Raw genomic sequence first — 23214 nt, 5'->3', positions numbered from 1 at the left:
TCTGAATTGGCTTTATGAAGACTTGTTTCCATTCCTAGCACTTCCATGAAAGCTGTGATGTTAGCAGAGATATATAGCTTTTTTATCTTTTTGGTTTCCAGGTAGAACAACTATAGACTTCGCCTAAACATGCTTTATGGTCCATTATAGAGGCAAACCATCTATTTCTTTTCTTAAATAGCTTTCTGTGCACTTGATCCCTCTATAATAAGAAAACAAAATTACAAATTGCAATTGAACAATTACTAAATGGCCAATCTAAACAATAAGAAAATAATTCTAAATGAAAGCACATTTCATAAATTCTGGATTTGACGATGCAATGCTGATTAGCGAAGAAAAAAAAGCTGATCATAATTCATATTGGAATGAACACTGCTGAAGCAAGTGTATATATTAGTAAAAACTTTATGGATTGTAACTTGTAAAGATGCATTCAAAGCCGTAAAATCTGCCATTTAACTCAACATTCCTAAGAATTTACACTACCACAGGCAAGATGCGGAAGCCCAACTCGCTGCAGGACGCGAACTTCTGCTCGCGCCTATTCTGGTGGCTAAACCCCTTGTTTAAAATTGGTTACAAACAGAAATTAGAAGAAGATGACATGTATTCGCTGCTTCCAGAAGATGCCTCCCAGCACGTTGGAGAAGAGCTGCAAGAGTGAGCACAGGCAGCAGGGAGAAGGGGAGAAAGAGTACTGGGATCAGGAAGTGAAGAAAGCTGAGAAAGATGCAGGGGAGCCATCTTTAATGAAAGCAATCATAAAGTGTTACTGGAAATCCTATGTAGTTTGGGGAATTTTTATATTTCTTGAGGAAGGCACCAGAGTAATTCAGCCCATATTCTTCAGGAAAATGATTAGTTATGTTCAAAACAAGGATCCCACCAATTCTGCCGCTTTGCACGAAGCCTAAGGCTACACAGCAGGGCTGAGCACCTGCGTGCTGGTGTGGGCCGTTCTGCACCACTTGTGCTTCTACCACATGCAGCGTGTGGGGATGAGGCTGAGAGTAGCCGTGTGCCATATGATCTACCGCAAGGTGAGTGTCACTCGGTACTGAAGTGTGTACCTCTCCTGAAGCATCAGAAATATCTGGAGAAAGTTCTCTGTAAATTGGGCTTCCCTGTTGGCTCAGCTGGTGAAGAATCTGTCTGCAATGCAGGAGATCGGGGTTCAATCCCTGGCTTGGGAAGATCCCCTGGACAAGGGAACAGCTACCCACTCCAGTATTCTGGCCTGGAGAATTCCATGGACTGTATAGTCGATGTGGTGGAAAAGAGTTGGACATGACTGAACTGTGTTCACTTTCACTTTCTCTGTAAATTAAATATCTCGTAACTAAGATCATTTACACCTTACAAGAGAAGGTTGCTTGGGGCTGGTGCACTGGGACGAACCAGAGGGATGGAATGGGGAGGGAGGAGGGAGGGGGGTTCGGGATGGGGAACACATGTATACCTGTGGCGGATTCATTTTGATATTTGGCAAAACTAATACAGTTATGTAAAGTTTAAAAATAAAATTAAAAAAAAAAAAAGAGAAGGTTGCTATTTGAATCGAGCCAAATTTGTTGTCATTTAAGCAAACTTTACTAATAGATAATGAAAAACTTTCTATTGAGATCAGGTCAGGGCTGCTTTTGGTGACTTTCAACCATAGGATGTTGCATAATATCTACTAAATTTGTAACAAAGTCTAATTAAAAATCCTTATATAACTATATTGTTTACTTGAAATTTGCTGAGGGAGTAGATCTTTTTTTTTTTTTTAAAGTTTATTTTTTTTAATTTTTTTAATTTTATTTTATTTTTTAACTTTACATAATTGTATTAGTTTTGCCAAATAGAGCTTTTTATTATTTTTAAAACTATTATTGAAGTACAGTTGATTTATTAATACAACATTGCATTTAATTTCTGTACAGCAAGGTGACTCAGTTATACATGTATCTATTCTTTTTCATATTCTTTCGATTATGGTTTATCACAGGATATAAAAAAGAATTTATACTAGGACAATAGGCACATTTGCAAAAGTGGTTTATATTTGTAGGTAAGAATATTTAGCATAGCTGTTCACAAGAGAAAAATATGAAGTATATAAACAAATATTAAAGAACAGGTGATTAGTACATGGATGTTGATAGGACTCTGCACAGGATAATACGAGTTAGGAAAGTGGTATTTGAAATCAGAGAACGTGTTTCATTTCAGGTCTCTGAAATTTCATTAACCACTCAGTTTCTGACCCTTTAAAATGGTACTAAAAGTAGTATCTTTATCAGAAAATTGTTATGTGACTAAATAAGACATGATTTATATTGTGCCTTGAGCTCTTAATTCTCAATTTTAATATAAGTACACATGATGAACACTCCTAGGTATCCATTAGCAATGATGGTGCAAAGTTAGGTCAGCTGACATAGGAGGTAATTCATAATTAATTGTTGAATTAAAAAAAAGGTTAGATAGCAGCAGAATAACTTTAAAGTAAAATCCTATTTTAACCGTAAATAGGAAAGGAGAATGAAAAATCTTCATATAATTTTTAACTTATATAGTCTAACTTTTCTATGATATTCAGACATTATTGTTTAGGTTTTTAGAAAGAAATTTACTCTTTGTTAAATTGTATGTAAGCCTAAGGTGGAGTAAAATTATGATATTCATGAAATTAAAAAAATAGAACTTGTAATCATACTTAATTACAGTGAAATGATGGAAAGATAATATATTTATGTTCTAATCCAAATTGTATTTATGTAGTTTGAGAAAAAACTTGAGATAGAATCAGACAAATAATAAAATATGCTTTTTAGATTTTTGGACAACATAGGGATTGTGATAAATCAAAATGACTCCAAATTTGGCTATAAATCCATGAAAATTTTAAATACTGTTAAAAATGTTTCTTAATACATTATGATCTGGTAGAGTAGATGCCACAAATGAAGAAAGAATGAAAGGAATTACAGAAGTGGGATCTGAAAACCAAGATGTAGTATTTATCTTTGAAGAGACGACTAGAAAAAAATTCCTTTCATTACCCATAGGAAGCTTAGCTTCTAAAAAATAGATCCCTAGAGTCCCACTGATGGGGAATTTAAAGGAGGAGAGGTATGAATAGTGCTTCAGTGAACACTGGAGAGCATGTATCTTTTTGAATTACAGTTTTCTCCAAATATATGCCCAGGAGTGGGATTGCTAGATCATATGGTAGCTCTATTTTTAACTTTTTAAAGGAATCTCCATACTGTTCTGTATAGTGGCTGTACAAGTTGGAAGCAATCTAAATGTCCATCAATAGATGAATAGTTAAAGAAAATATGGTACACATATTTAATGGAGTATTACTCAGCTGTAACAAAGAAGGAAGTAATGCCCTTTGTAGTAACATGGATGGACCTAGAGATTATCATACTAAGTGAAGTAAGCCAGGCAGAAAACAACAAATATCATATGACATCACTTATGTGTGAAATTTAGAAAGAAAAGATACAAATGAACTTACATACAAAATAGACTCACAGACATAGAACTTATGGTTACCAAAGTGAAAGTGAAAGTTGCTCAATCATGTCCCACTATTTGCAACCCCATGAACTATACTGTCCATGCAATTCTCCAGGCCAGAATACTGGAGTGGGTAGCTGTTCCCTTTTCCAGGGGATCTTCCCAACCCAGGAATCAAACTGGGGTCTCCTGCATTGCAGGCCGATTCTTTACTAACTAAACTATCAGGGAAGCATGGTTATCAAAAGGGAATGGAAAGATAGTGAAAGTCGTTCAGCTGTGTCCAACTCTTTGCAACCTCATGGACTATACAGTGGACTATATAGTCCCCAGTGGACTATACAGTCCATGGAATTCTCCAGGCCAGAATATTGGGGTGGGTAGCCGTTCCCTTCTTCAGGGATTGTCCCAACCCAGGGATTGAACACAGGTCTCCTACATTGCAGGTGGATTATTTACCAGCTGAGCCACTAGGGAAGCCCAAAGGGAAATGGGTCTGGGAATAAATTAGGAGTTTGGGATTAACATATGCACACTATATATACTTGATCAACAAGAACCTAATGTGTAGCACAGGGAACTATATCAATATTTTGCAATAACCAAATAAGGAAAAGAATCTGAATATATATATATATATATATATATATATATATATATATATAAAACTGACTTACTTTGCTGTACAACTGAAACTAACACAACATTACAAATCAACTATACTCCAATTAAAGGAAAGATTAAAAAGATAAATTTAATTTTAAGTATATTTTATAACAATATGGCAAAACCAATACAATATTGTAAAGTTAAAAAATAAAATAAAATTAAATTAAAAAATAAAAAAAAGATAAAAAATAAAAATAAAGGAGGAGAGCTGTACTAATTTGTAAAAATGTGCAGTCAGCTAAAAAGAATTACAGTTTATAGACAACATGAAAAAATTGAAATTTCAAGAGAGTGCTAATTTAGCTTATAGGAAACACAACTAGGACACAACATAACAAAATATTATAAGAATTTTAATAATTTAGGAAATACAGGTAGGGATAACAATTATAAAGAAAGAAAAGGACACAAAAAATGAAAAGGAAAGTGCTTGAAACTAATGTCTATTCACAGGAGAATGGTTAAATAAATTATACTATTTTCAAGCAATGGAAATTTGGAAAGAAGTAAAAATGAATCAATCCAAGCTTCATGAATTCAAAGGCACATTGTCCAAAGATGACACAGAGCATATTTCAGTATGGTTCTAAAAGTGTAAAACTAAAAACACCTGAAACAATGTCATACATAACTTATAAATACATTGTAGAATCAGTGTCAGCAAATGCATTTAAACAAGAAATTCAGGGTGATATAGGAAGATGGGAACTGGAAAGGGACACATTAAGGTCTTTAACTGCTTTCTAATGTGTTTTTTTTTTTTTTTTTTTTTCTCTCCAGGTCATTAGTAGACATGTTATTCTTTATATATTTTGTGTTTCTGAAATATTTCACAAGAATCAAATAATAAAAATAATACCCTTTTAAAAGATAATTCAGGAGCTAAAAGGTATATCCAAGAGGAGGGTTACTTAACATTAGAAAATCTAAATATTTTATTTTTCACTGCTGCCTAATAAAATCTAATCTATACTGTGGAGTTTATACATATATAAGAAAGAGAGAAAGAAAAGAAGAAGGTAATGATGTGGAGTGGGGTCTATCAATAAGATGTCAAGAACTGTATGAAGGGTCATATTACTTAATATAAATTTCAATAGAATATGAATATAACAAAAAAGGCCAAGAAGAGAAATTTTTAGGACTAATAACATGAACATATATAAATATGATGTTAAGAAATCCTAATAATGGACATGTCTTACTCTTGACTTCAAAATTAATGTTTCTCTTTGATCATTGTATGTGATATTTGATGAATTTTATCAAGACAACATTTTCCCAAGTGTATGAGTACACTTATCTTGTTGATCCTAGTATTTGACTTGATATATTTATGGTCAGAGTAGAAAAGGATTCTACGTCTAACTAGAGATAAGCCTGTGATGTAAAATTCCTGTCATCTTACTAACTTTTTATATACCTTCTCTATTATTAAGAGATTGGTATTTGAATCTCCCATTAAGACAGTGGATTTTAAAATTTCTCTTCACAGATGCATCACATTTTAAATCATGTATTTAAAAACTCTTATTAGGTGCATTGTAGTTTGAAAAATTTTAAGATGCCACAGCTGTGAACAGGTGATTCATAGGTGCTCATTCAGTAGCCACAGTGAAACTTGAAAGTCTCAGCTGGAAATTGTCAGAAACTTGGTGTCTTCCTGTATTTTCATCAGGAAGTCTTACTAGAAAATAACTACTTTCCCTTCTTTCACACTTTCAAAATTTTACAGGGATGGACTTTGCTGATAATCCCTCATCTGGACCCATAAATATAAAAGGATACTAGAAAATGTAGTTTCAGGTTTCCAGAAAATATTGCATGTTAAAATTACATTAATGCAATATTTATAATTGATAACCCAGCTCTGTGTACTACCTTGCTTACTCAACACCCACAGAAATTCTCTACCTTCACTTAAATATCTATATACAAACAACAGTATTCTTTCACCAAACTTAATGTAACTACCCGTTACACAACAAAAAAAGGGCATACCCTTTCTCCCAAAATAATGTGAACAGAAGTTCTTGGAAGTGATCCTATGTGATAAATATCTGCAATATTTATTCCAGTTCCAGCTCAGTCATGATCTCCCTGTGATGGATGTATCAGTGAAGATAGAGAGGGTTTTGGCTTAGAAACAAATAAACCCCAAATATCAGTAGCTTAAACAAATGAAAAGTTTACTTTAAGGCATGGTATATTTCCATGTGTATCAGTGACGTTTTCTGCCCTATGTCTTTCTGACTTTATGACTCAGGGTAAAAGAGGCAATGTTATCTAGATTGCTGGTAGTCAAAACAGCAAGGAGAAGAGAAAATGAAGACTGGAGAATCAGTTAAATGCTCGATTCAACAGGTCACCTCTATCCGCATTTGATTGATCACATCAGGTCTCATGTCCATGCTGAACTCTAAGTGAGGGGAAGTCTGGTCTTCCTGTATTCCTGAATGTAGACGGAAATTACAGTATCAATAAAGGACAATAATATTTAGCACAATAATTTGTGATAGAAAATAAGATTTTTCAAGCAATAATAACCAAGGAGGTAAATAAAAAATAATCTTAGATACTTCCACTCTCAAATACTTCATTACCACATTTTGTTTCATAATTTTAAACATTATAAAGTATTTTTTTTTTAGTTTTATTCCTTGTTTTTTTTTTTTAATTTTATTTTATTTTTAAACTTTACATAATTGTATTAGTTTTGCCAAATATCAAAATGAATCCGCCACAGGTATACATGTGTTCCCCATCCTGAACCCTCCCCCCTCCTCCCTGCTCATACCATCCCTCTGGGTTGTCCCAGTGCACTAGCCCCAAGCATCCAGTATCGTGCATAAAACCTGGACTGGCAACTGGTTTCATCCATGATATTATACATGTTTCAATGCCATTCTCCCAAATCGTCCCACCCTCTCCCTCTACCACAGAGTCCATAAGACTATTCTATACATCAGTGTCTCTTTTGCTGTCTCGTATGCAGGGTTATTGTTACCATCTTTCTAAATGCCATATATATGCGTTAGTATACTGTATTGGTGTTTTTCTTTCTGGCTTACCTCACAATAGGCTCCAGTTTCATCTATCTCATTAGAACTGATTCAAATGTATTCTTTTTAATGGCTGAGTAATACTCTATTGTGTATATGTACCACTGCTTTCTTATCCATTCATCTGCTGATGGACATCTAGGTTGCTTCCATGTCCTGGCTATTATAAACAGTGCTGCGATGAACACTGGGGTACACGTGTCTCTTTCGCTTCTGATTTCCTCAGTGTGTATGCCCAGCAGTGGGGTTGCTGGATCATAAGGCAGTTCTATTTCCAGTTTTTTAAGGAATCTCCACACTGTTCTCCATAGTGGCTGTACTAGTTTGCATTCCCACCAACAGTGTAAGAGGGTTCCCTTTTCTCCACACCCTCTCCAGCATTTATTGCTTGTAGACTTTTGGATCGCAGCCATTCTGACTGGTGTGAAATGGTACCTCATAGTGGTTTTGATTTGCATTTCTCTGATCATGAGTGATGTTGAGCATCTTTTCATGTGTTTGTGAGCCATCTGTATGTCTTCTTTGGAGAAATGTCTATTTAGTTCTTTGGCCCATTTTTTGATTGGGTCATTTATTTTTCTGGAGTTGAGCTGTAGGAGTTGCTTGTATATTCTTGAGATTAGTTGTTTGTCAGTTGCTTCATTTGCTATTATTCTCTCCCATTCTGAAGGCTGTCTTTTCACCTTGCTAATAGTTTCCTTTGATGTGCAGAAGCTTTTAAGGTTAATTAGGTCCCATTTGTTTATTTTTGCTTTTATTTCCAATATTCTGGGAGGTGGGTCATAGAGGATCCTGCTGTGATGTATGTCAGAGAGTGTTTTGCCTATGTTCTCCTCTAGGAGTTTTATAGTTTCTGGTCTTACGTTGAGATCTTTAATACATTTTGAGTTTATTTTTGTGTATGGTGTTAGAAAGTGTTATAGATTCATTCTTTTACAAGTGGTTGACCAGATTTCCCAGCACCACTTGTTAAAGTATGTTTTATTTTCAGCAATTAATTTATTTATTATTCAGTCAAGATTTGACATTTCATTATGAAAGAATGTTGCAAAATGGTTGGCTTTTCCTCCTCCATGTCTCCTTAATTAACATTTGATTTTATTTTACATTTGTGTCTCCCTAACATTATTGAGTGGAACTAGAGACATTAAAAAGTACAGCTGTCATCAAGCTATTGCGGATATAAAGTTATATCTTAAGATATTTTCTGTTTTTCAAAGACTATATCCAAAGAATAAGACCAATTGAGCATAGATTAATTTTATATTAGTCTCTTCTAACATTTTAACTGAAATCAGTGATTTAACAAATGTTCAATTTTATGAAAGAATTTGGTAAGAGTATTAGAAAACTTGAAGGATACATTTGAGCATTTAAGTAAAGCATAGCTATCCAATCCAAAATATAATTTAAAAAGTAAAAAAACAAAGAAGTTTTAACACTTGTCTAGAGGCAAGATAAAGTATAGATATATTCATTGCATGGCTAGAAATGTATTCCATAAACTTTTTTTATTGTTTCACAGATAAGGACTTGAGGAGTCATGAGAATATTCTTGAAGAAGAACGAGGCTATCATAGTGCTTGTTTTAAGCAACACAACAAGAGTCTTCAGAAATGAAGTCTCCTAAAGCCCTGCCTTCAGTCATGGAACAAGTTTTCCAGACCTCCTCCTCCCTTCATCTTCCTCCTTTCCCATCATACCACACATATCTCCAAATACCTAAGGAAAGAAAGGAGAATATCTTTCATATATTTGGGCAAGAAACTTGAATAGAATATCTATGAATGTATCAGGTATTTTTCTTACAAAAAGAACTCTAGGGACAAAGATTGAAGGCCTTGGAGAGGAAAGAGGAAACAGAAGATACAATAAGCTTATCTTTAATGACTTTTTATTTCTTAAAGAGTAAACTGTTCATTCATACACATTTTAGTAAAAGAAATAGAAAGAAATATCATAGGTGGACAGGACAAATAGAACCCCCCAACCTTTTTTGTTTTTTTCTATATGAAGAAAGCCGAACATATTGAAGGCAAAGACAAATGTTCTAAAGGCAGAGATACTTTGAATAGAAGAAAATTAGAACAAATTTTGTTCAGTTTTCTTAAGTACTTGAAAGGGGTTTAAAAAGAGATGACAGCTTGAAAGAGAATAATCACCTTCTCTTCTAAAATGGGAAGAAAGGCTGAGAAGATAAGGTAAAGTGATAAGTATGTACAGATAAAAAGTACAACAAATATGGGATTTCTTGTTAGACGTTTCTGTAAAGCAAGGGATGATACCTTCTGAGAATGATGGGCAAGGTATTCAATAAAGACAGTACTTGTAAAGAAATATACAATCCTAATTAACTACAGTGAAGAGTTTGCCATGGAAATAATCTTAAATAAATCCAGAATCAGTAGGTAACAGCAGCATCTAAATTGAACTTACAGGATCTAAAATTGAATTTGATCATGATTTCATCTCCCTTGCCAGATCATAACAAAACTGAATATCATTGAATGAATGAAAAATGAGTAAAGTGCCATCCCCCAAAAGTAATCAGTTTAAGTTCAAATGAAGAGAATGCTTCCATTTTACTTTCCTTTTCCTAATCTCCTCAAAGAATGCCAAAGTTAGGCAGGAACTTGGGATCTAATTCTCAATTGTAATATCTTTTTTAAAATTCTCCCAAAAAATAATAGAAAGTTTCCTATCTGGGCCCTGAAGCTTGAGGACAGTGGGTGGTAGGCAGATTGGGGGGTCCGAATGGCCTTTATTACTTGAACTCACTGTGCCTCCTCCACTGAGTCTTCTGCTGTCATGACAGATTGCTTTCTTCCTGTTTGATATGAAATTTACTCAGATGTTTAAAGTCAGCCATCAGGTTAATATTTTCCAGACTTGTGAGACTATATTCCAATTTGTCAAGGAAGGCCTCACCACATAACTCTATACCTGTGTTGAGATATTTATACAGATTATACAAATAGGAAGACCAAAAGTCCCATTTTTCCTGAAACTAAGAGGACTCCCAGGAGATCTGACTTTCAATGCTAAAACTAGGAAAGGCCTATGCCAATTGAAATGATTTACTCACCACTCAACATATAAATTGCTTTGTTCGTAATCAACCATCACAGGAAAATATTTACTTCTAGATTTGGTTTCAATCTCTCTCTCTCTCTTTGGTAATACCTCTGGAAAAGATGCTAATGACTGAATCAATAGTCAGGCAGCAGGAGGGTGATGGCATGGGGAACAGTCAATATAAATGACTTACACTTGGATTGTCAGGACCAAAGTAACTGAAAAAAAAAAAAAAAAAAAAGACTCCTCTTATACTACACTGTGAATTGAGAAGATAGGAAATTTACTTAATATGGTGGTTTTATGATATGCTGGGCATTCCACTATTTCATCTACCGCAAACCAAGTCAACTAGATTCTTGATGCACAAACAGACAATAGAAAGTTATTTAACATATCTCTTGGAATTGTGTCTTAGAACCTTATTTAGAAAGCAAAATACTATCTTCATTCAGATTGTGAGGAAGGAATCCATAGAAGAGCTTCACAGACTGCTTTCCCATCTTCCCACTATGTCCCTAAGTGTCTTCTAGCTTCAGAGTACTTCAAAGATTTATTCATTCTTTTAAACTATCAAGGTACAGAAATCTATCTCTTTTAACAAAAGCATTTTTATTCAGAAGTCTACCCAGCCTCATCAAGGGGGGCTTCTTAAAAATAAACCTACCAAGCCAGAATGCTTTCTTATGGCTTTCATTGTCAAAAGAACTTTCATGATTGAAGTCCAGATTTTCAAATAAGCATAAGAAGCCCCCGGCCCCAGTGACATTGAAATAGGATATTTCTTAAGCATTTGATTCTTTCCAGTTAAAACATTAGCTGCAACATGCATGACTTTATCCTCTTACCACAGATGAAGTCAGTTGACTCAACTGACACTTCTGACCCCCTTTCAGTCCTTTTCGTGGTACATTCTTTCTGTTCCCTTTGAGTCAGTTGTCTCCAAAACTCCATAGATTTAGAGTCAGTTATAATTAACAAGGGCTTTCCTGGTGGCTCAGCGGTAAAGAATCTGCCTGCAATGCAGGAGACGCTGGTTGGATCCCTGGGTCCAAAAGATCCCCTGGAGGAGGGCATGGCAACTCACTCCAGTATTCTTGCCTGGAGAATTCCATGAACTAAAGAGCCTGTCAGGCTACAGTCCATAATTTAACAAAGTTCCTTTTGAGAGACTCTTTCTACAGTGAGAGATCCAAAGGAGGAAAATTATTTCATATGCATAGCAGTATCAACAAGCTTATTGATACTGAGTTAAAACATGTAAAACATGCAAGGTTAATGAAGGAGTCCTTGGGTCTAGAAAAGAAGATAAAGACCTCAAAGGCCTTGGGCCTGGAAAAAGAAGATAACAACTTCAAGGGCCCTTGCTGAGCCACCTGACTTCGGGGATGACAAAACTGAACTTTAAGTCCCACCCGGATACTCCGGGCAGATGCATCAGCCTGGGACCCTCCACCCCTCAGCCCAGGAACCCCCCAAGCCTGTTCATCTGCCTTACTAACATCTTCCCTTATTGCTTCCGCAAAACCTCCCCTTAAATATGAATCCTCCCTGATCCTGCGCGCCCTCAGCCTGGTTGTTAGACCAACTGTCACCCCTCCTTGCCTGAATAAAGGTAAACTGTCTCGGTTGAGGTCGTCCTTCTTTCTTCATTGTCTCGTCTCGAACTATACCTTACAGTCAAAACATGTAAAGCACTTAGAAGAATGTCTAGCACATGGAAAGTGCTCAAAAAATGTCAGCAATAGCTGACAATAATAATTACCTGTTATTAATACTATATTATAATAAATTAATGTTTTCTTAATATTTATATGGTTCAAGAACATTAAAAACATAGAAGTTGCATGCAGGAGAATATAAAATTACCTGGAATCATTCTGCTCAGAGAATTATTCTTCTCAGATAATATTTGTATATTCGAAATTATTCTATATAGAGAATTTAAAGCTCTTTGTTTTTAGTGTTTCACTATTTTATATATTCACTCTGTGATATGAAAGTATCTCCTGCCATTAATAAATGAGAAATGTCACAGCCATCAGAGATTTCTGATGTGAGTGAGAACTCTCCAAACTGTGATCCAGCACAGTTCAGTTCAGTTCAGTCTCTCAGTCATGTACAACTCTTTGCGACCCCATGAATCACAGCACGCCAGGCCTCCCTGTCCATCACCAACTCCCAGAGTTCACTCAAACTTACATCCATCAAGTCAGTGATGCCATCCAGCCATCTCATCCTCTGTCGTCCCTTTTTCCCCAGTCCCTCCCAGCATCAGCCTTTTCCAATGAGTCAACTCTTTGCATGAGGTGGCCATGCTGCCACCATCCCATGGTGGTTGCTGAGGAGCTGGGGGAGCAGGAGAAGCAAGGTGAAAAAGGAAGCAGGATTGGCCCCAGATAGCTGAGGTACATATGAAAGGAATAATTTTGGTGAGCCCAGAGGCTTCCATCTTCCCATGCATAGAATGCTAAATTCCTTGATACCTGATATTTGATGTTCAGACTGCTTGCTCCCTTTGTTGCAAACTTGTATATAGCCTGACTTTCCCCTATCTCCTTGGAACAGTTTTCTCAGAGCTACTGAGATGCTCGCTGTCTCTCAGGCTGAGTCCTAAACATTCCAACTAAACAAAATAACTCTCTAACTTCAAGTTGTGACTGTATTTTTTAGTTGACAATTTGATATCTATGAAATGTTTTATCAAGGAGTTGTAAAATAATATAATTAATGAATTCCTTAATAATGAACATCAGCTTTGCCTAAATATTATCATTTTGAACAAGTTTGGGTGTTATTATTTACCTAAACTTTTCCTTTAGATCAAATTCTGATGGTGAATACTGGGGCCAAAGGATACAATTTTTAAAATGTGATTCATATTATAAAACTAATCTAAAACAATTTTGCCAATTTTCCTTCACCTGTGTAGTGACAAATTTCCTAAATTCTCAAATTCTTATAAATGTATGAAGATATACAAAAATATGGGCTTCCCAGATGACCCTAGCAGTAAAGAACCTGCCTGCCAATGCAGGAGACATAAAAGATGCAAGTTCGATTCCTGGGTCAGTAAGATCCCTTGGACAAGGGCATGGAAACCCATTAAGGTAAGCTTTCCTGGAGAAACCCATGGACAGAGGAGTCTCTCAGGCTACAGTCCATAGGGTTGCAGGGAGTTGGACATGAGTGAAGGAATTTATCATCATCCATATATACACATGTAAACATAAAACTGGAATGTCCTTTTCATTATAGGGGACTGGAATGCAAAAGTAGGAAGTCAAGAAACACCTGGAGTAACAGGAAAATTTGGCCTTGGAGTATAGAATGATGCAGGGCAAAGGCTAATAGAGTTTTGCCAAGAGAACACACTGGTGATAGCAAACACCCTCTTCCAACAACACAGGAGAAGACTCTACACATGGACATCACCAGAGAGTCAACACCAAAATCAGATTGATTATATTCTTTGCAGTCAAGGATGGAGAAACTCTATACAGTCAGCAAAAACAAGACCGGAAACTGACTATGGCTCAGATCATGAACTCCTTATTGCTAATTTCAGACTTAAAATGAAGAAAGTGGGGAAAACCACTAGACTATTCAGGTATGACCTAAATCAAGTCCCTTATGATTATGCAGTAGGAAGTGAGAAATAGATTTAAGGGACTAGATCTGATAGACAGATTTCCTGATGAACTATGGACGGATGTTTGTGACACTGTACAGGAGACAGGGATCAAGACCATCCCTAAGAAAAAGAAATGGAAAAAGACAAAATCGCTGTCTGAGGAGGCCTTACAAATAGCTGTGAAAATAAGAGAAGCAAAAAGCAAAGGAGAAAAGGAAATATATAAATATCTGAATGCAGAGTTCCGAAGAATAGCAAGGAGCGTTAAGAAACACTTTATCAGAAATCAATGCAAAAAAATAAAGGAAAACAAAAGAATGGGAAAGCCTAGAGATCTCTTAAAGAAAATTAGACATACCAAGGGAATATTTCATGCAAAGATGGGCACAATAAAGGACAGAAATGGTATGGACCTAATAAAAGCAGAAGATATTGAGAAGAGGTGGCAAGAAAACACAGAAGAACTGTACAAAAAAGATCTTCATGAACCAGATGACCACGATGGTGTGATCACTCACCTAGAGTCAGACATCCTGGAATGTGAAGTCAAGTGGGCTTTAGGAAGCATCACTTTGAATAAAGCTAGTGAAGGTGATGGGATTCCAGCTGAGCTATTTCAAATCCTGAAAGATGATGATGTGAAAGTGCTGCACTCAATATGCCAGCAAATTTGGAAAACTCAGCAGTGGCCACAGGGCTGGAAAAGGTCAGTTTTCATTCCAATCCCAAAGAAAGACAATGCCAAAGAGGGCTCTAACTATCGCACAATTGCACTCATCTCACACACTAGTCAAATAATGCTCAATTTTCTCCAAGCCAGGCTTCAGCAATATGTGAACCGTGAACTTCCAGATGTTCAAGCCAGTTTTAGGAAAGGCAGAGGAACCAGAGATCAAATTGCCAACATCCACTGGATCATGGAAAAAGGAAGAGAGTTCCAGAAAGACATCTATTTCTGCTTTATTGACTATGCCTAAGCCTTTGACTGTGTGGATCACAATCAACTGTGCAAAATTCTAAAGGAGATGTGAATACCAGACCACCTACCTGCCTCTTGGAAACCTGTATGCAGGTCAGGAAGCAACAGTTAGAACTGGACATGGAACAACAGACTGGTTCCAAATAGGAAAAGGAGTATGTCAAGGCTGTATATCGTCACCCTGCTTATTTAACTTCTATGCAGAGTACCTCATGAGAAACGCTGGGCTGGAAGAAGCACAAGCTGGAATCAAGATTGCTGGGAGAAATATCAATAACCTCAGATATGCTGATGACACCACCCTTACAGCAGAAAATAAAGAGGAACTAAAGAACCTCTTGAAGAAAGTGAAAGAGGAGAGTGAAAAAGTTGGCTTAAAGCTCGACATTCAGAAAACTAAGATGATGGCATCCAGTCCCATCACTTCATGGGAAATAGATGGGGAAACAGTGGAAACAGTGGCTGACTTTATTTTTTTGGGCTCCAAAATCACTGCAGATGGTGATTGCAGTCATGACCAACCTAGAGAGGATATTAAAAAGCAGAGATGTTACTTTGTCAACAAGGTCCATCTAGTCAAGGGTTATGGTTTTTCCAGTAGTCATGTATAGATGTGAGAGTTGGATTATAGAGAAAGCTGAGCACCAAAGAATTGATGCTTTTGAACTGTGGTGTTGGAGAAGGCTCTTGAGAGTCCCTTGTAGTGCAAGGAGATGTAACAAGTCTGTCCTAAAGGAGGTCAGTCCTGGGTGTTCACTGGAAGGACTGATGTTGAAGCTGAAACTTCAATACTTTGGCCACTTAATGTGAAGAGCTGACTCATTTGAAAAGACCCTGATGCTGGGAAAGATTGAGGGCAGGAAGAGAAGGGGATGACAGAGGATGAGATGGTTGGTTGTCATCACTGACTCAATGGACATGAGTTTGGGTAGATTCTGGGGGTTGGTGATGGACAGGGATGTCTGGCATGCTGCAGTCCATGGGGTCACAAAGAGTCGGAAACGACTGAGGGACTGAACTGAACTGAAATGAAACATAATTTTATTGATTTAATCGTTGTTAGTAATTGTATTTAAGCTTTTTAATTGGTATTTTAAAACTCTTTTTAATCTTAGGATTAAATGATTAGGATAGATGGTTCACTCAGCAAGAGGTAGCAAAGCAAAGCCTAGGTCATTGAATGCCATGACTGGAATTCTTTCCTGTTTAGCAAGCAGAATTAACATGTCAGTAGGCCAATTTCCTGAAATACAGTGGTAATAAGTAGGACCATTCACTCTATTTTAGGAAACGTAATTTGGCATTGTATGTAAAGTAAGTCAAAAAAATCAATGAACAAAGTCTGAATAAATGTACTTAAGATATACTGAATTTGTGGTCTTCGTAATATTTAACTTTATTCTTTGTGGGTTGCTTGGGACTTTGCTGAAAACCATGATGTGAGATTTAGTGATTGTTTTTTCAGTTGAAAGACAAGCATCACATTGAGTAATTACTTGTCATTCATTAGTATTTCAAGAAAACTGTTTGGCTAAATCTAGAGTAAGTCACTTAAAGTTTAGGGGTTTAATGTTCGATTTTCTATTGATTTATGTCAGGTTTTATTCTATTAAAAAAATTAGACCATAAAACTCTCCTAATAAGGATGATTTGGGTTTCAACTGGAGGATAAAAAAATGAGAATAAGAGCCAACTCATTTTATTACTAAGAAAAGACTGATTTCTTATCAGCATAATCACCTTACTTCCAGGATGCCGATCTCAATGTTGTCAAATTTGAAAAGTATCTTGGTCTTAGACATAGAAAACCAATTCTTTTAAAAAGCAAGTTTCTCTGATCTTTAGGAAACAAAAATAAAAATTCACCAACAAAGTGTTGACCAGAAATATCTAAACATATCGCTTAAATCTAACCAAAACACATAGATTTAAATCTAAACATATTATGCTAACTGTAACAAAATTCATGTTTTGTTCAAGAAACCATGGCTTATATTGAAGAGCTGAATAGAACTTATTGTAAGCCAGTGGTTGCCTAAATAATTAGACAAATTATTATAAATGCTTATCAGATTAGTTCATGTCTTAAATGTATAAGACATGTCCAAATGTATAAGTTCATGTCCAAAGTATAAGAAGTTAGCATTTGAAACCCTGTCAGAAATACTGAAAGAATACAGGAGAGTTTGCTGAGAATCTTGCAGGACTGTGAAGGTCTCTCGCACACTATATCACAACTATAACAGCACCAGATAGAAATGTCAGTATACTTATTCTATCTGATTCTGAGCCCCTGTACCTTCCCTTGCTAAGATATTCTTTCAAAAACAGAAAATATTAGTTTATGGCAAAATGAGGCTCTGGTTGGCCTGCCTAATTATCACATTATTAATATGTTAGAAAATGTAGCTTTTAATGTTGGCTCTTCCAACAGTTAGTTGTGTGATTTGTATTAGTAGTTTAACCTCTCTGTGTTTTAATTTCCCCCAAAATAAAATGGAGATGTAGTTCTTATTTTATGGACTTGTAGAGAAATTCATGTAAAACAATCATTTCAATGAAATATAACCTTTCTTTTTTCTTCAGAAAGTTTGTTAAAATCATAAAAATATATTTTTTTTTTAGTGTCATGACATTGGTTAAATGCCAATTTCACTTCAAATTGTAAAAAATTATGATTGTCTCATTATGTCACTGATGACATAAATTGATGACATCCATATGTCACAAAAGCTTTGGGAAAAGGATATCACAAAAACCATCTTAAAAAAATAGTTTATACTAATGAGTAGAAATTGATTCTAGAAGGATGAGATAAAACAGACAGATGTTTCAAGATATATCTGTAAACTACACTGTAGGATAGGCTGATTTGAATGCAGGACCTGTGATTTACTGCTTGAAAGAAAAATCCCACATGAATTTACTGGAAAGAGTGTCCAAAAGACCCATGGACAAATCTAACTTAGACAGGAAATTTGATGACTGGTGATGAAACAGAGGCAGAAAGAGAAATGGGGTAATTAAAGAAATTACTAAAGACTATGAGAAGTGGCCAGACACCAGAGACAGCACAGATCATCCTCACCCCAGTGCCAAGGATCTTCATTTGACTGAATGACTGGGGGTAAAAAAAAAAAAAAAAGAATTAATAATAACAATGGCTTCAAATAGATTCAAGAGAAAGGCAATGGTGTCAGTCAGGAAAGAACTACTATTCTGCTGATATGCAAAAAAAGGAATACAGAAGTTTGGTACAAAAGTGAAACTTCTATAAAAATAGCAAATAATAAACAACAAAACTAAATTACCTGGGCATATATTTTTCAAAAATGAGCCATAGTACTAATGCTACTTAAATATTCCCAAATAAAACAGAATAACAACAGATGAACAGTCAAATAATACTGTTAAATAATATATTGATTCTTTCTATGTTAACTAATGAATTCAATATGATACAAAAAAAAGCTTCAGGTTTTATTGGGGGGGGGGAGAGTGGCAATTTAATGAGATGATTTCAAAGTACACATGGAAAAAGTAATCAAAGGATATCTAACAGAGATCAGAAAAATAATAATATGAGGCACCAGACTTACTGCAGAAAACAATGGAAAAACTCAGAAATTAAAGTGTGTACCAGTGCAGAAATAGACAAAAACAACTAGAATAAACAATAACAAATAAGAAAAATGACAGTTTATAAAAGAAAATTTGATATCAAACTACAACAAAGTATGTTATGAATGAAAATATTTAGCATGATATATTAATTACTGATCTCATGAAAATAAAACACAATCAATGGAAATACACTGAAATAGAAGAAATATTTTGTTTAAAGAGCAATTATCTAGAGCTAAAATCCAAGGTTTCTCACCATCACTATGTGATATTTAGTAGGAGAAATATAAAAATATGCCAGAAGTTTTCATTTTACATCAGAAAAGTAAACAATTATTTATTGTGAAATGAAACATTTTCTGCTCTATGCGCTACTACTTCAGTTCAGTTAGGTCTCAGTCATGTCCAACTCTTTGCGACCCCATGGACTGCAGCACGCCAGGCCTCCCTCTCCCTCACCAACTCCTGGAGTTAACTCAAACTCATGCCCATTGAGTTGGTGATGCCATCCAACCATCTCATTTTCTGTCGTCCCCTTCTCCTTCTACCTTCAATCTTCCCAGCATCAGAGTCTTTTCTAATGAGTCAATTCTTCCATCAGGTGGCCAAAGTATTGGAGTTTCAGCTTCAGCATCAGTCTTTCCAATGAATTTTCAGGACTGATTTCCTTTAGGATGGACTGGTAAGATCTTCTTGCAGACCATGGTACTCTCAAGATTCTTCTCCAACACCACAGTTCAAAAGCACCAATTCTTTGGTGCTCAGATTTCTTTATGGTCCAACTCTCACATCCATACAAGACTACTGGAAAAACCACAGCTTTGACTAGAGGGACTTTGTCAACTCTACTAGTAGATAAGCCTTTTCCAAATGCAAATTTCTGAGCCCATTTGACTCAGGGCCAGCAATTTGGAAGCCATCAGCTACTTCCTCCCTAGTTAGCCCTCAGGAGCTGGGGGGATGTGAGAGGCAGCCATCTGCCACATTTACTCTTATGGTAAACAATAAAGGAAAACTTCAGATGAATCTCATTTAATACCATAGTGAAAGTCGCTCAGTTGTGTCCAACTCTTTGTGACCCCATGGACTGGTCAATGGAATTCTCCAGGCCAGAAAACTGGAGTGGGTAGCCATTCCCTTCTCCAGGGGGTCTTTCCAACCCAGGGATTGAACTCAGGTCTCCCACACTGCAGGCAGATTCTTTACCAGCTGAGCCACAAGGGAAGCCCAAGAATACTGAAGTGGGTAGCCTATCCCTTCTCCAGCAGATCTTCCTGAGCCAGGGCTTGAATGGTTCTGTGAAGACCTACAAGACATTTCAGAATTAACACCCCAAAAAGATGTCCTTTTCATTATAGAGGACTGGAATGAGAAAGTAGCAAGTCAAGAGATACCTGGAATAACAGGCAAATTTGGCCTTGGAGCACAAAACAAAGCAGTTCAAAGGCTAACAGGGTTTTGCCAATAGAATGCACTGGTCATAGCAAACGACCTCTTCCAACAACAGAAGAAAAGAATCTACACATGGACATCACCAAGTGATCAATAATGAAATCAGATTGGTTATATTCTTTGCAGTCAAAGATGGAAAACTCTATACAGTCAGCAAAAACAAATACCAGACCTAACTGTGGCTCAGATCATGAACTCTTTATTGCCAAATTGAAGAAAGTAGGGGAAACCACTAGACTATTCAGGTATGAAAGTGAAAGTGAAATCACTCAGTCATGTCCAACTCTTTGCGACCCAATGGACTGTAGCCTACCAGGCTTCTCCATCCATGGGATTCTCCAGGCAAGAATACTGGAGTGGGTTACCATTTCCTTCTCCAGGGGATCTTCCCGACCCAGGGATCAAACCCAGGTCTCCCACATTGGAGGCAGATGCTTTAACCTCTGAGCCACCAGGGAAGCCCCAAAATTTTGTTTGGCTGAGTTAGGTCTTAGTTGCGGCATGTGGGATCTACTTCTCTGACCAGGGATTGAACCCAGGCCTCCTGCATTAGAGCTCAGAGTCTTAGCCACTGGACCGACCACCAGGGAAGTCTTGACCTAGCTCAAATCCCTTTTGATTATACACTGAAGGTAACAAATAGATTCAAGGGATTCGATCTGATAGACAGAGTGCCTGAAGAAATATAGGTGGAGGTTTGTAACATTGTACACGAGGCTGTGATCAAAAGCATGCCCAATAAAAAGAAATGCAAAAAGGTAAAATTGCTGTCTGAGGAGGCCTTACAAATAGCTGAGAAAAAAGGTGAAAGCCAAAGAGAAAAGGAATGATATACACATTTGAATTCAGAGTTCCAAAGAATAGCAAGGAGAGATAAGAAAGCCTTCCTCAAAGATCAGTGCAAAGAAATGTAGGAAAACAATAGAATGGGAAAGAATAGAGATCTCTTCAAGAAAATTAGAGATACCAAGGGAACATTTCATGCAAAGATGGGCACAATAAAGGACAAAAATTGTATGGACCTAACAGAAGCAGAAGATATTAAGAAGAGGTGGCAAGAATACACAGAAGAACTGTACAAAAAAGATCTTCATGACCCAGATAACCACGATGGTGTGATCACTCACCTAGAGCCAGACATCCTAGTTGTGAAGTCAAGTGGGCCTTAGAAAGCATCACTAGGAACAAAGCTAGTGGAGGTGATGGAATTCCAGTTGAGCTATTTCAAATCCTGGAAGATGATGCTGTGAAAGTGCTGCACTCAATATGCCAGCAATTTTGGAAAACTGAGCAGTGGTCACAGGATTGGAAAAGATCAGTTTTCATTCCAATCCCGAAGAAAAGCAATGCCAAAAAAATGTTCAAACTACCACACAACTGAACTCATTTCACATGCTGGTAAAGTAATGCTCAAAATTCTCCAAGCCAGGCTTCAACTGTATGTGAAACTTGAACTTCTAGATGTTCAAGTTCGATTTATAAAAGGCAGGGGAGCCAGAGATCAAATTGCCAATATCTTTTGGATCATTGACAAATCGAGAGGATTCCAGTAAAAACATCTATTTCTGCTTTATTGACTATGCCAATGCCTTTGACTGTGTGGATCACAAAAAACTGTGGAAAATTCTTCAAGAGATGTGACTACCAGACCACCTGACCTGCCTCCTGAGAAATCTGTATGCCGGTCAAGAAGCAACAGTTAGAACCCAACATAGAACAGAAGACTGGTTCCAAATTGGGAAAGGAATAAGTTTAGGCTGTATACTGTCATCCTGCTTATTTAACTTATATGCAGAGTACATCATGCAAAATGCCAGGGTGGTTGAAGCACAAGCTGGAATCAAGATTGCTGGGAGAAATAACAATATCCTCAGATATGCAGATGACACCACCCTTATGGCAGAAAGTGAAGAAGAGCTAAAGAGCCTCTTGATGAAAGTGAAAGAGGAGTGAAAAAGTTGGTTTAAAGCTCAACATTCAGCAAACTAAGATCATGGCATCCAGTTTCATCACTTCATGCAAATAGATGGGGAAACACTGGAAACAGTGACAGACTTTATTTTGGGAGGCTCCAAAATCACTGCAGATGGTGACTACAGCCATTAAATTAAAAGATGCTGGATCCTTGAAAGAACAGCTATGACCAACCTAGACAGCATATTAAAAAGCAGAAACATTACTTTGCCAACAATGGTCCATCTAGTCAAAGCTATGGTTTTTCCAGTAGTCATGTATGGATGTGAGAGTTGAACTACAAAGCAAGTTGAGATTGGAAGAATTGATGCTTTTGAATTGTGGTGTTGGAGAAGACTCTTGAGAGCTCCTTGGACTGCAAGGAGATAGAACCAGTCCATCCTAAGGGAAGTCAGTCCTGATTATTAATTGGAAGGACTGATGCTGAAGCTGAAACTCCAATATTTTGGCCACCTGATGTGAAGAACTGACTCATTTGAAAAGACCTTGATGCTGGCAAAGATTGAGGGCAGGAGGAGAAGGGGACAACAGAGGATGAGATAGTTGGATGGCATCACTGACTAGATGGACATGAGTTTGAGTAAGCTCTGGGAGTTGGTGTTGGACAAGGAAGCCTGGCGTGCTGCAGTACATGGGATTGCAAAGAGTCAGATACGACTGAGCAACTGAACTGAACTGAACAGATGAAACATTTCCATTGTGCCTATCACCCCCAGTCTTCTGGGTTAGTGGATAGGACAAATGGACAATTAAAACTCACTTGGCTAAAATTACAGATGCTTATGCCTTCCTTTAGCCTAAAGCCCTTCCACTGGCTCTACTTAATCTCAGATCCTCTTCTTTTGGCAAACATCATTAGTTTCTCTTTGAGATTATTACAAGGAGACCGAAGAGATTGGATGGAGGACTATATGACCCTATATTATTTAAAGGAGGTATATTATTGCAAGGGTATAATCAAAGTATTGGCAAATCATTCTAAACTGGTTTCTAAAGCTTATTGCAGTAATATATCCTCAAATGAAGATCAGATATCCCATGACTTGCAACCATGAGATTATGTACATAGGAAAAGACATCATTTAAAGGACTTCCTCCAGTCTAGATGGAAGGGCCCTTATCAGGTTCTTTTAACTAGCTCATGTACAGCAATACTGAAGGGAAATGACACTTGGTTTCATATTTCCCACCTAAAAAGGGCTCCTGCACCAGACTGGTCTATATAGAGA

General features: G+C 36.7%; 1 pseudogene; it reads left to right on the top strand.

Moving 5' to 3' along the window:
* Nucleotides 1-499: 499 nt before the first annotated feature.
* Nucleotides 500-23214, top strand: part of LOC129623825 (phosphatase and actin regulator 3-like) — a 146393-nt pseudogene continuing 123678 nt past the window's right edge.

Source organism: Bubalus kerabau, chromosome 11 (assembly GCF_029407905.1).
Source record: "Bubalus kerabau isolate K-KA32 ecotype Philippines breed swamp buffalo chromosome 11, PCC_UOA_SB_1v2, whole genome shotgun sequence".
Classification (NCBI taxonomy): Eukaryota; Metazoa; Chordata; class Mammalia; order Artiodactyla; family Bovidae; genus Bubalus; species Bubalus kerabau.
The sequence above is the reverse complement of the archived record's forward strand: the minus strand, read 5'-3'. Positions and strand labels throughout refer to the sequence as shown.